The sequence below is a fragment of the Leptosomus discolor genome, chromosome 1, assembly GCF_034619465.1.
Source record: "Leptosomus discolor isolate bLepDis1 chromosome 1, bLepDis1.hap2, whole genome shotgun sequence".
Lineage (NCBI taxonomy): Eukaryota > Metazoa > Chordata > Aves > Leptosomiformes > Leptosomidae > Leptosomus > Leptosomus discolor.
In genome coordinates this window covers 123762867-123771824 of record NC_141391.1, presented here as the reverse complement: position 1 = coordinate 123771824, position 8958 = coordinate 123762867, and the positions used below count along the sequence as shown (strand labels likewise).

General features: G+C 42.3%; 1 non-coding gene across 1 annotated transcript; it reads left to right on the top strand.

The window, feature by feature from the left end:
• Positions 1-417: 417 nt before the first annotated feature.
• TRNAI-AAU (transfer RNA isoleucine (anticodon AAU)) lies at positions 418-491 on the top strand. Its single transcript has one exon. It is a non-coding gene; the product is annotated as a tRNA-Ile (tRNA).
• Positions 492-8958: the final 8467 nt, after the last annotated feature.

Sequence of the window (8958 nt, the reverse complement as noted above, 5' to 3'; positions counted from 1 at the left end):
AGGAAGAGATCCTGGGAGGTGTCTTGCCCAAGCTCCCTGCTCAGGGCAGCATCTGCTGCGAGGGCAGGCCTGGAGGCTGCTCAGGGTTTGGCCCAGGTGTTTGGAGGACGGAGCCTGCGCGGCCTCGCCCTGCAGCCCCCTCTGTTGCCTCCCTGTCCTCACCGGGGAGAAGTTTGCTGCTTGTGTCCCTGCCCCGGGCAGCAAGAAACATCCCCTGTCACGCAGGGCCGTGTGGGCCTCCGTGAGGAAGCGCCGCGGGGAGCACACCCCGAACGCCCGGGCAAGCGGTACCCGGCCGGCGGGGAAATGGCGCGGGTGCTCTCAGGGCAGCGGCGGCAGCCCCGCCCATGCGCGGGAGCGGAGCAGCGTGCTTCCGGCGACGCCATGGGCTAGTGCCGGAGAAACTCATTACCAGCGGGCCGGTTAGCTCAGTTGGTTAGAGCGTGGTGCTAATAACGCCAAGGTCGCGGGTTCGATCCCCGTACGGGCCACAGTGTGTTTTTCTTTATTTTTTCCCCTTTCCAGCCCTGAAGGAGGCGCCGGGGCAGGCGGCAGGGCGGAGGGGGCCGGTCCCGGGGTGTGGGTGGGAAGCCGCGGGGAGGTTCTTGTTTTGCTTCGGCAGCATGGACGGCGAGGTGGTGCTGGCGGTGGGGGAAGAGCCGCGGGAGGGACGTGGCGGGTGCGGCGGGTGCAGCGGCTCCTCGGGGCGCAGCGGCTCCTCGGGGCGCGTCCGCGGGGTGGAGGCGGGCGGGCGGGGGGAAGCGAGAGTCTGTGGCAGGTGGGGAAAGTGAAGATGGGACACTAGAGGGCAGGGAACGAGGGGAGGGGGTTTGCTGGCAAGGGCTGCGAGGGTGAACGTGAAATAATTGAAAATGCAATAGAAGAAGAAATATGTAGGTAGGAAGCACGCTTGTGAAATTTTAAGTCTTTCCATGGGAGATCACCAAACATTGAATAACTTTTGCCTTGGGAGTATCTTCACATCTTGCACTTCTGTTAATTAGCATTAGGCCTGAAGAAAGCTCACAGGGTTTCAGGTGGTCCTCACTTCCCCTTTGTAACCACAGTCACTGAAATGTCGCATCAGACCTTTAGCTCATCACAGTAGTACAACTCTTTTGTAGTTCTCTGTTGTCAGAGGCTGGAACCAGTGATGCTGAATCGAATGCCTTTTACTACTTTTTTTTTTTTTTCTTTTTCTTTGGAGCGGGAAGACAAGCACATCTCCCTTGACAGCCTGATTTTTCAAACAGTGTTCTGAATTCCATACAGAAGATGTCCAGACTTGATAGATACACTGCAATCTGAGTCTTAATTTTTATTTATGTGCTGTTCAAGAAAAAAAAATCCAGGCCCAACTATCTATTATTATCCACATCTATTAGATGTGCTTAGTAGAGTAGTATGTCTGCAAGACGGGCTGAGATGGATCCCTGCTGGCTCAACTGGCCTGAATAAGGGTGTTTTGTTTCTAAGAAACTTGTCTTAGAAGTTCAAGGCAGGTATTATTTTTGACCTATCTAACTCTGAACTGAAATGGGATTTCTCCAGAGGAGGGAAACTCTGGTGCAAAGGTTTTCCTTGTAGAAACCAGTGATTTCATTACTGGAGCTGCATACAGACAGGCCACAGCTTCTTTGGGAAAATGTCTTGAGTTAACAGCATTCTGTTGAGTTCTTTCACAAGTTTGCTAAAATACTCTTTCACTTTCCAGGCCTGTTGCTTAAGGTTTCTTCCAACTACAGTGTTCGATTCAAAATAATCAAATATGGTAATAAAAAAAAAAGAAAAAGAAGGAAGAAAAGCAGGTGACACTCACATCAAAGTCAGAGTTTTGACATTGCATCTTCCCCACAGTGTCACCAAGGTACAACAAAGGCCCATGAGAAGTGTCATTCCAAAGTCACAACGTCATTTTTAAATCATACAGATGAATATTCATGTTATCTAGCATCCAAACTGCTGTCATGACTCCATCAGATGTCAAGGGAGAGTAATGTGGTGCTGATTTGATGACCTTCTGTCTTGCTACTCCACTCAATGATCCTCCTCAATTCCTTTGGGTCCAGTTATACTGGTCAGGGCTTGACTGTGTATAATAACATGCATTTTAAGTGAAATGAAAGGAGAAACAGCACAGTGTTTTGTTTCAGAAAAAATCTGGGAATAATATTGCTCTGGTTTATATTTCCCACATTAGGAATCAGAATTTTATTGCAGCTATGTTGTATAGCAAAGTCCTTGCTATAAACCAAGGTGATACAGTGGCTCCTTGGCCACTCTTTCAGTCTAGTTTGAATTGCTTATATTCAGTACGGTGTTTTTTGGCAGCTAGGGTTGCATGGGCATATTTTTCACTAAATTTAGTTTCAGCAGATGGTTGTCAGATTGTGAGGGTCAGCCGTTGTCCCTAGGGGAGTAATTTCAGGGACCATTCTTCAACCTCAAAACTAGCTGGAGAATAAAAGAAGAGATTAAACAAACAAACCCATATAGTGGAATAATGCTCTTGTGAGGATAGCAGGGGAATTTCCATTCTGAATGGTCTGCGGTGGCAGATGCTGGGACATATTCAAGGGTTACTGTTCAGTGTTTGTTATTTAACCTGTAATCAGATTGTGTAATGTCGAGGCTGGAACAGGTATTTGTTGCTGTGTGCTTAGAAAGTGTGGTGTGAAGCACAGTTCCTCTGCCCACAGCAGGCAATGATGGAGAGGATGAGCTTTTCCTAGTGTCTGTGACAATGCTGAACACTGACAGCTGAGGAGGAACCTTCTGATCAGTCTAGCCAGATCTCTTCCTTCTGTTACTGTTTCAGATATTAACTATTGCATTTTAGAGTTACACGGACCAAATAAGATAATTAGTTTCATATTATTCACTGAGATGACTCCATTTTTCTTTGATACATGAAATATTACTTGGAGGGCTCTTAAGTTCAAATTGTTGAAGCTAGCCAGACAGTGGGTTCATGCTGTATTCAGTTTGGTAGATGTGTATTCATTCACTCAATAATGTTCTGAAGCATTTTCTCTTCTGGCAACATCACAGGTTAATTTTATAATTTCTTGTATTTTGTTTATTACTAGAGCATCTAAGTGTCTTGCCATCAGGGTGCTTTATTCATTCAGTTTTCCATGAGGGGTCTTAATTACGGTGAAAATCTGAGTGGCAAGGATTTACCCAGTGTATCAACAGAGTAACGCACAGATACAATCCAGAAAAAAAAAACCCATCATTACTGAAATCAAAGGAAGGATGTGGTGGGAGGGTTTTTTTCTTTAGATGAATTTGTGTGCAACTAGGTGTAAGCATTAATGCTGCTATTATAGATGAAGCTTAACCTTTGCTTAAAACTGGTGAGTGTAGTGTTTACTTTCCACGCTTTAGAAAAAATGGCAGCTTCATCAAAAAGCCCAAGTCTATCACAAACCCAAACAAAGGTTTTCATTTAATGTTGTTGCGAGCAGAGATGCAGGTGGGAGGGGGAGGAGGAAACGCCATAGAAACAGACCCAGGAAGGAGCTGCCAGCCAAGAACGTGTCTGAATGGTCACGGGCAGCCCAGTGCTGCCGAGTCCAGGATCTGGCTAAAAGGAGCTGGGAGCAAAAGCCCAACAACCAGCCCCCTGTTTGGGTCCTACAGCATCTCAAACGGGTTATTCAGGAAAGGGGACTGCATGAGATGGACGCTGGCTTCCAGTTTTTTTTCTTCACAACTGAAACAAGAAGGACCTTGAATTTTTGTCTTGCAGTTCACATCACAATGAGGTAACTATACTTACTGCTGAAGCTGGAGAAATATTTTCTTCAGATTTGTATGTTCTTAGAAAGCAATCACTAAAATGAAGTATAAGCAAATCTGAGTAGTCTTAAAACCCAAGAAAGTGTGATGGGCTGTACTTGAACAGGAATCAAATCTTTGCTCCTGAGATGCTGTATAAAAGGATTAAGTAACTTTGTAAGCAAAGTATCTGGCAATTTCTCCCACAGTTTTGAACTAGTGCCTGCCTGTAGGGTTACTAAGTTGAAGTAGCTGGACAGTCTTTCCACTGTGGAAGAACTCACCAGCAATGCCCATAGTACAACAAGGCCAAGTGGAGGTCACTGAATTATCATTTAAATATGTACCATATATACAGAACCAGGTGGAAGATAAGTGTGAAAATATCTGGCATCTGGTGACTATTTGTGTGTGGTTTACGATTAATAAATAAACTACTTTTACTAGAGTAGCAGGAGTAGCTATAGCTATACACCAATTCTCCGTAAGGCTTCTTTCCTTGTGGTGAGGCACAAACATTCAGTTTAATTGGTATGTAGTCACTGTTTCACAAGAAAAGTAAGCTAGAGATAACCTAACCTTTGGCGATATTCTCTCAAAGCTTAAGAGGAAGGATGTTGAAGTCTGGGTGTGAATTTTCTTATTTTTGGAGATGAAGAAGAGTAAGAGTTTTAAAGACAAATAATATGAGTATATTGTGTTATGTCATTTTTATCATTAGCCAATGATGGAGGGAATGGTGAAGGGCAATGGGGGTAGTCTGGAGTTTGGCATCCTCAGACTTGTGTGGAAACAATGTTCTGCTGCCCCAGAGGGGGACAGAAAATGACAGGTCTCTAATATTTGGTAGGGCCAAGGCTGATCATGCCTTCTTATGTTTCTGAACAGACAGTATAGCTGTTAAACTTTGTCTCTGAGGCTTATCTGAGTCACAGCTGGGTAATATCCATAACACCTTTTAGAAGCAAATCATCTGCTTTTCTATTAAATGGTTAAAATGCTACATAGAGATGCAGACTGAAGCATCTTTCGACTTGGCTTCCTAGTGCTTTCAGGGGGAGAAATTCTGTCTTGTTCTAGGCTTAAATCTAAACCAGAGAGGGGAAAACAAAGTTGAAGATAAAATCCCAGGGTCCTGACATCAACTCCCTGGTGGTAACCAGCAGCTCATACTCCCTCTTGTATTCACTGTCTGCCAAAGCAACCTTGAAAGCACAGAGCAAGTGGGCAAAGCAGGACAGCACATCTCCTGTATGCTGCTCTGCAAGCTTGACAAAACTTCATGGCAGATTTCAGAGAAAGCAACTCTGGCACTGAGCTAGAGGATTGAAACTCATGTTTTTGAGGTGTGGGACAACTGTCAAGGAGGGTTAGTTTTAAGAAATGAGAATCTGACATTGTACCCTTGAAACAATGCTTACCAAAATGGCCTTCAACTGCAGTTTCTGCCACTTGGACTGTATGCTGAGAAGTGGTTCAGTCTGCAAAGCGCAGTAGAGGCTTCACTGAGTGTCCAAAACTAAGCATAAAAAGGACTTTTTAGTTTCTGTGGCTTTCCTCAGCCACAGAGGATTCAAATATCTGATCGATTCAAAGATAGATGTCAGTGTCATATCTTCCCAGTTGTGCTTGAAACCCACTTTCTTTTCAGCTAGAGTGGGTTTTGCATGTCTTTGGGTGGGCTTCATGGAGAATTCCCCTGAAGGTCAGAATAGGACAGGTTGAATGGGAGAGTTGAAGAAAATATGGTTCAAGGAGCAATTTGTTTGGTGCGTAGAGGAAAGGCACAGACAACTGTCAACATGCCCAATGAAGTTTCACTAGCTTGTTAATATAAGCCGTCATCGCTTTCAGTAAGAACAGCTTTTTGATGGTGAACTCTTTGCTCTTGAAGTATTAAAACTGTTTTTTAAGGAAAAAAGCTTCCAGCATCCCACTTAAGCGTGAGTTTTCCGGTTTTACCCTTATATATGCAAATTGAAAAATGGAATAGAAGTGAAACAAATATAATTCTGTATTTTGCTACAAAATATTTCATTTCAGCAAGACCAAGGCAGTGTGTGCTCAGCATCTGACTAAGAATTAAAGGACAAATTAATATACAAGTTTTCAATTCTGCTTTTGACTCCATGCCTGGGCCTTCAGTTCTTCATGTCTGCCTTTCCCTGTCTGTACGAAAAGGGTAAATGCTTATTCTAATTAGGAAGCACTCTTGAAAATCCACAGAGAAGTGTTACAAAATCTGTCTCTCTACAAAAAGCAGCGGTTACCTTACTGTATCCTAGCTGTAGAACAACAACCGCTTGGGCTCATCCGCACACCTTCAGGTGGTGGTGGATGAACGTGAGCAAAGAAAGTAGCTGGTCTGGTGATGAGCTAAAAAAATAGCCATTAGAATCTGTTTAAAGTATGAATTTATTTCTACTGGATGGAAAGCATGCTGAGGCTTCCCTATGGTGACAGAACTTTTTTTAAGTGGTAATTTCTGCCTAATATTGGTTTTAATGAGGAAATTGGATTTTCTCCTTTCATGTGTATATACTTCTGCTCTTCTCCAGCTTTGTTCTCTAACAGTGAGATTTGCAATAACTCTGCCAGTGATGTGAAAGGCAAGTTTTCTTTTAAGCAGCTGAGGCTTTAAGCAACTAATGTTGAGGCAGCAGATGGAGAATACATTTTTATGGTATGTTTTGGTGGATACAATGACCAGGGTCTTTCTTCAAGAACACTTATGAAAATATTTTATTTTTAAGGAATGAATCTGAAGTACTGTAACTCTGGCATTTTATGGGCAATAAGGATAAAAAAGTGTTTCCACTGCCTGCATATGCTTTCTCATCTTATTTTGTCTCCTTTTAGATAGCTATTCTGTGAACAAGCTACTGAAGGCAAGCTGACTGGTTTGAAGTTTAATTTTTTAATGAGGAAAGAGCGATTCTGCAGAGATGAGTAACTAAAGAACCCAAACAGGTCATTCTCTTCGGTTCTTGGATTGTGTTCCTAGCTCACATGATGCCTTTTTTCCCCTCCTGTCACCCTGCTAATACCACCTGGTTCTAAAAAGCAAAGTTATATTGTTCTGTATATCACCAATGCCAATGATTCTCCATTTATGTGTTGTCATATCTGGCAACCTTGCTAATGCTAGATACTGGACAAAAAGAATCTTTTTTGCTCTTTGACAGAGATTGTGGCTCTGCAAGAAAAAAATTATACTTCAGTTTTGTCAGAAGTTCATTAAGACTTAGAAAAGTACAAGGATGAGCTTTGTAGAATGAGAATATGCCTCTTCTCCTAGGTCAGTTTTGTCTTCTGGCTACAGTTGTTTTGTTTTTTTTTTTTCCTCCTCCACAATAAAAGGCAAAACTGATTGTAGATTTGGGCCATCGCCTGCTAGTTGGTAAGAAATTTGAGGGAAATATCATGGTTATAATGATTAGTAAGGGAGGGAAGGTCAATAGAGGGTGGCAGGACCCCAGAATAGAATTGGCCATTCTTATGGTTCTTCCGCTCACCTCATTTAAAACTGTCTATACCCTGGCACTCATCTAAGTGGAAAGCATGATGAAAAAATATTTCATTTTTCCTCAGCTACTGATTGGGTGTAGTGGCAGTGGTGTCTTAAATGTATTGTTCAGAGCAGTTCTGCCTGGCCAGGGAGATTAGCCCTAAGCCTCAGGGCCTTTTCATTCTCCCTAGCGATGTTGTGTAATGGTCTCCTGCACTTGAGCTGTACCGAAGGAGCCATAAAACTACCAGTGGATCAGAAATGTATAAACCCAAGCAAGTTCTGGGAAAGCTGGAGGGAAAGAGGGAAGGTGTAAAATTCCACTAAGACATAACTACTCAGACTCCTAGAAACTTTTAACGTCATTAAGTTTCTACAAGTGAGATATCAGTCTCTTTACCTAGTTGGATTTGTTTCTGACTTTTCGGGAGAGGCAGTCCTGTCCAAGGCTTCATGCTCTAAGCTCCCCTTGAAGCCAATAATGCCACCAAGAAAAAGCTTTACACTTGAAAAATCAAAATAAATGTATTTCAGTCACTGGAAATACACTCTTCTTTTGACAGTAGGGAATTGCTCTAATTTCCCCATGTTAACTTTGGATATTTGGAATTTTTCCTGTCCTGAGTCAGAGCAAGTTGTTGATCTTAAAGGGAATCGCACATAAACCCCAAATTTGTGTCAAGCCAATCTGTTTTGATTTGGACCCTTTTAATAGATAAACTGAAATTATCTAGTGAAAAATCACTCTGTCCAGATTTCTAAACTGCTGAGATGCTTGGGTATATTTCCCAAATATGAGATGGAAATTTTATTTACAGTAGGGATGTTTCAATGAACGCACATTTTCAAAACCTTATTTTTTGATTGAGAAATTCGTGGTTGATTCTGTTCTCCAGTAGCATGCAATGTTTGAATGAAAGGACATCTCTGGCCTTTTAGATTAGTGGTATTTACAAAACTGTTAGACATCTAAATATCACAAGACTTTTGGGTCACATCTAGGTGTTGATGGAAACAGACCTACTGTGCAGCAAGATATGTTTTTAATCACCTCTAGAATTACTTGAATTCTTCCTCAGAAGCATTGACTTCCAGTCTAATCACTGTAGAATGGCCTTTAACTGCACTTGAATTATCTGCACGTTTGGCAAATGCTTAGCCTCATCCTATTTCTCACAGATCTTGTATCATCTTAAAGAATTATTTTATCTTTTTAAGGTTTTGAAATACTTGATCTCTTGTAGCTTGCACTAATATTCTTTTTTGGTCTGAAACACCAGGAATCTTCAACCCCAAAATGATACTTGTCCTCTATGTTTACTGTTGCTTTTAATGTGTGTAGCATCTCTTCCAGCATGTGTACTGTCACCGATTCACTTACTGACGTATGCCTTGAATTGCTGAACCTTATGTGAGTGCAGTTAGTTGTATGTATTTGACAGCTGAAATCATGCTCTGATCAATGCTGATGTCTCCAGCCTATTAGTTAACTGTGCTAGATTCTAGTTCTAATTTGTAAATCTTTTCCTGACATTGAGATCTAGATCAGTGGTGTCCAACTTCATTTGGTGACTTCAGTAGGCACAGATAGCCATGAGCTACAGTACTGCTCAAAAATAGACTTAGCATCCCACAGTAAAAAAAGTTCGGCGTATCTGTCATACTCT